Source organism: Dipodomys merriami, unplaced genomic scaffold (assembly GCF_024711535.1).
Source record: "Dipodomys merriami isolate MVZ:Mamm:240054 unplaced genomic scaffold, mDipMer1.0.p SCAF_8, whole genome shotgun sequence".
In the NCBI taxonomy this organism is placed as follows: Eukaryota; Metazoa; Chordata; class Mammalia; order Rodentia; family Heteromyidae; genus Dipodomys; species Dipodomys merriami.
The window spans coordinates 23409329-23415050 of NW_027206401.1; positions in this window are offsets into that span (position 1 = coordinate 23409329).

The window sequence follows — 5722 nt, forward strand, 5'->3', positions numbered from 1 at the left end:
TTTGCTTATGTGGTGCTGAGGAATCAAACCCAGGGCCTCAGGCATGCAAGGCAAGCGCTCTACCACTGAGCCAAGTTAACTGTTAGTAAACGTTAACATCTCTGCTGTCTGCCATGAGTTTTCTGATTTATCTTGACATTAAGCTCCCTGATGCTGAGCTGTCATTGATGCTGGCTTTGCATCCTACTCTCTACCTTAATGATGTTCTCTTTATTTGTAAATGATAGTTATGTTTTTTAAATACTAAGACATATGACCATGCACTTCGTAGAACATGTGGTTGATATTACTTTGCTTATAGTTCCTTTCATATAACACAATGAGCCGTGACTAACAGAAACAAAAGAAATATATTTATTTATAAAGCACTGAGTGATGGCTTCAGAGCAATTGTGTCTTACTGAGCAGTTGAGCCTGGGAAATGATGTATTAGGATTGTTTCTAGGATTCTGGTTACAGAAATTCATGAAAACCAGTTAACTGTCTAAGGAGTTTTCAAACAATCTATCATGCATGATTATTTTAATAAAATAGGCAAATACTAATCACTAGGAGTTTCGACAAGCCTACCTTCCTTGTACCTCTGAAAATGTTCCAAATAACTACACAAAGATATTGGAAGAGACAAAAAGCAGAATTGGGTAAAGAGGTGGGGGAATCACACAAGGAAGAAGATGGCACTGGCTGATTCCCCCCCCACCTTTTTTTTTTTTGTCAGTCCTAGGGCTTGAACTCTGGGCCTGAGCATTGTCCCTCAGCTCTTCAGCTCAAGGCTAGTGCTCTACCACTTGAGCCACAGCACCACTTCCAGTTTTTCTGGTGGTTTATTGGAGATAAGAGTTTTGTAGTTGTTCCTGCCCAGGCTGGCTTTGGACTGCAATCCTCAGATCTCAGCCTCCTGAGTAGCTAAGCTTACAGGCGTGAGCTACCGGTGCCCGTCTCTGACTTCCTATTTTTATGGGTTTTAGCAAGATAGCACCTCTGTCACTACCAATGAAGCAACTGATCATCAGAATTCCACAATCTTAGACCTTGAAAATATGAGGGCAAAGCGTAGAGCTCATGTAATCAATGTCCAACTGAGAGGAGGAAGGGAAATCCAAGAAAGGACACACCCTTAGAATAAAGACCAAAATTCTGTGTACAGACTGTACCCAAGTCTCCTACTGACTCCTGAATTACACGTGCATGGTATAGATTCTCAGCAGCTCAAGAAACACTAAATAACCTGCAGAAGAACTTTTAGCTGTTTTTTTTTAAACAATCACTAGAGGAATAGATTGTAAATTTTGAAGGTGATCTCATTCATTACTAACATTTTTAAAATCAGTATTATTTGGAAAAATATAATAAAATCCAGAATCCCTGCAATATATCATTAAGAATGTTCTTGACGCTGATAGAAAGTGGCCTACACTTGTAATTCTAGCCACTCAGGAAGCTGAAATCTGAAGATAACTGTTCAAAGCCAGCCTAAGCAGGAATATTCATGAGGCTCGTGTATTTCCAATTAACCCTCAAAAAGCTGAAGGTAGAGGTGTGACTCAAGTGGTAGAGCACCAGCTTGGAGTGAAAATGTTCAGGGACAGTGGCCAGATCCTAACTTCAAGCCTACTGGTGCACAAGCAAGCACTTACATGCACACAGATGTACACACACACACACACACACACACACACACACACACACACACACACACACAGAGTGTCCTTGATAACATTCAAAATTATTAAATCTACTGTGAAATAGAATGATTCATACTTGAGGAAAGGCAATTTAAAGAAACTGATCTCAAGATGATCAAATGTTAGAATCAGGGAAAAAATTAGAGCAGTTATTGAAAGTATGATTATAAAAATTCCCATAATGAATGAACAGATAGGAATTTAGGGACTATAAAAAGATCAAATAGAAATTTTAGAAAAGAAAGTAAAATATGATAAATAAGAAACTCACTGGAAGGTGTCAGTAGCAGACTGGCAGTGATGGACCAGAGATCTTTTAGCTAGATCACTCAGAAGCTATCCAGCTGGAAAAACAGCAACAAAACAAACAACAACAAAAAAAACCCTCAAAAATCAATTAAAACATGAATAGTTCAAGAGGGTGAGACCTAAAGGATCTTGGTTTAAAGCCAACCCTGGCAGAAAATTCCATGAGAATTAATCTCCAAAATAACAAGAAAAATTGGGCTGGAGGCATGGCTCAAAAAGTAGGATGTCCACTTGGCAAGCAAGCCATGTAAGTATGATACCTGATACTGGACAAACAATGAGAAAACCTCAGATAATGAAAAAAAAATGAAGACATCCTAAGATCATCAAATACTAACGTACTAACAGAATTTATCACACGAAGACACATTCTTGAAGAACAGTTACTGGAAGTTATTCATGTTAAAGAGAAATGGTATCAGAAAGTTCAGATGTTCCAAAATGATGAGCACTGGAAATGATGGACATTTTTATTGAATTAGAAAGAAAACTGTCTTTTCTTCTTAAGTAAAACAAACAAGCCTATGGCTGTTAAAAGTTATGCATAATAAATTTTCTGTCTTCATAATGCATAAGACAATTGAAACACAAAAGATAGAAGAGATTGGACCCTAGATAAAGAGGTATATAAGCAAATCAGCCAGAAACTAGTGTGTTATGCCTATAATCCTAGCTACTCAGGAAGCTGAGATCTGAGGATTGTGGTTCTAAAGCAGCCTGGGCAGGAGAGTCCGTGAGACTCTTATCTCCAATTAACTACCAAAAAGCTGGAAGTAGGTCTATGGCTCAAGTGGTAGAGCACTATCATTGAGCATAAAACCTCAGGAACAGCAACCAGGCCCTGAGTTCAAGCTCCAAGATTCACACACACACACACACACACACATACACACACACACACACACTACAAACAAATCAAGGGCTGGCATTGTGACTCAAATAGTAGAACCCACTCGCCTAGTAAGCACAAGGCCCCGAGTTCAAACAGCAATACTGCCAAAACTTTATGACCACACACAAGAAAAGTTAAGAATGTGTATTGTGTTCCCTAAGCAACCACTGAATTAAACTGGAAGGTGTCAGTAGCAGACTGACAGTAGCTAATTAAACTAGACTTACCTAAAAAGACAAATTAGACTTCTGTTTTTTTCGATTAAAAAATGGTCAGAAAGAAGAAACAAATGAACAGAAAATGGGATGATGTAAAACAAATAATAAAATGGTAGACTTAGAGCCAGTCATGTCAATAATAACTTAAATATAAATAGGCTAGCTGCTCAAAAGAATATCAAAATGTATTTTTAAAAAACGAATTACATGGCTGGGAATGTGGCTTAGTGGTAGAGTACTTGCCTAGCATCTATGAGGCCCTGGGTTTGAGTCCTTAGTACCACATAAACAAAAATAAAAAATAAACAACTTAAAAAAAAATGAACTAGAACTGGTCTCTGGTGGCAAGGAGATCCATGAGACCTCCAGTAAACCATTCAGAAAAAATGCTGTGGATCAAAGTGGTAAAGCACTAGCCTTTACCATTCAGGGACAGTGCCCAGGCTTGAGTTCAAGTTCCACAACAGACCAAAAAATAAAAATAAAAAAGAATTTCAATCAGTTTACAAGAGATTTTTTTCCCTTCAGTACTGAGGGTAGAACCTTGGGTTTTGCATAACAAATGCAATCACCCAGGAATTTTTATGTAATCTTCAAAATCAACGGTAGCACTTCTTCCCAAGGTCATTCTGAACTCCTTTTATAGTATATAATCCTTTCAATATGCTTACATTTATAAAATATATTGCATTATAATAAAGCATTATTCAGATCTGTTTTGCCTGCTACAAGGAGATACACTGCTGGAGAGCAGAGGTTAATTGGAATTCTCTCTCTCTCTTTTCAAATTAGTTTACATTTTCTAACTTAACCCTATGTTGTACAGGAGAGCATTTCATTGTTGCAGTCCCACACATGTATATATTCCAATCAATCTGACTGTATCACCCACCTTCCCTCACTCCCTCCCTGAAACTTCCTTTCTAAACAATTTTAATAGGTTTCATTGTCCTATTTTCATAGTTATAAAAAAAAATCTATTTCAACTGTGTTCAGCTTCTCCTTGTAGCTTCATTTCTCCTTAAATTCATAATGCCTTGCACAAGGTGGCAATTTAATAGTCTTTTGTTTCACTTTGGCAGCAAATCAAGACTATTTATTTATTTATTGTGGTCGTGAGGCTTGAATTCTGGGGCTGGGTGCTTCCCTCAGCTCTTCAGCTCAAGGTTTGCACTCTACCACTTGAGCCAAAGCACCAGTACAGGTTTTCTGGTGGTTTATTGCAGAGTCTCATGGACCTTCCTGCCTGGACTAGCTTTGACTGCAATCCTCAGATCTCAGCCTCCTGAGTAACTAGGATTACAGGCGCGAGCCACCAGCACCCGGCTTTATTAAGACTTTTTAAAAGTCAAATTCCAGCCTTTTCAAATTGTGAAATAATATGAAGCCAAGTAAAGTCTATTTTCTGTGTGTGCTCACATATTATATGAGAATAATAGTCACCAACAAGCACAGACACTCTAAAAAGCACTTTAATCTCCGTTGTCCAGATAAGAAATCAGATTTGGTTCTCCACTCATACAACAAGCAAGTTCCTCAGTGAAAACCCAACCAACTCAGCCATCTGTTTCCAAAAGTGATCCTCAGAGTCTCTCACAATCAGACCTTAACATCCATTATCATTTGTGTGTGTGTGTGTGTGTGTGTGTGTGTGTGTTTGTGTGTGTGTGTGTGTGTGTGTGTGTGTGTGTGTGTGTACTAGTACTAGGGCTTGAATTCAATGGCCTTGAATTCTTGCTTGGCTTTGTCTCTCAAGGTTGGCACTCTACCACTTAAGCCACAACCCCTCTTCAGGTGTTTTGGTGCTTAATTGGAGAAAAAGAGTCTTAGACTTTTTCTGCCTAGGCTGACTTTGAATCCCAATCCTCAGAATTCAGCTTCCTGAGTAGCGAGGATTATAGATACAAGCCACCAGCACCAATCACATTATTATTCTTGCTAATATTTTTCATCGTTTGCTTCACATGGCTTTAATTTATCAGCCATTGTAAACACTATCTCACAAGTGCAGGTGCAGCTCAAGTGGTAGAGGGGCCAGCCTTGAGCCAATAAAGCCAAGCATGAACTCAAAGCTTTGAGTTCAAGTCCCAATACCAGCACTCTCACCCCCCACAATAAAAAACCCACAAATACAATCTCATTTACACATGTGAAATATAATATGCAAAACCAATGAAATAAAAGACATGTAAAAGATAAAGTATAAGCCTCCTTTTCTATTTCTTTTTTTCTTTTGTCATTAAAGTAGAGGAGGTCTGGCTTCTTTACATGGGGCGTGAAAAGGCACCGCAAAAATTACAGCAGTTGAGGCCGTGAGTTAGTAGCAAATGTAGGTACAGGAAACTGGAACAGGGAAAGGAGACAGACAAAGATGGGATAGATGGACAAGAGGGGGAGAGAGATGGAAGGGGTGACACTGATCAAGATGCATTGTACACGTGAATAGACACCTTACACTGAGACCCTTAAAAAAAAGGGGGGATAGGAGGGGAATAGCCTAGCCCCGCCCCGTCCTCTCCGGCCCCGCCCCGTCCTCTCCGGCCCCGCCCTCGCCCCGCCCCCTCGCTCACTCCTGCTTCTGAAGGTTTTGCAGAGCTGGCCGCTCACTGCCAGCCGGC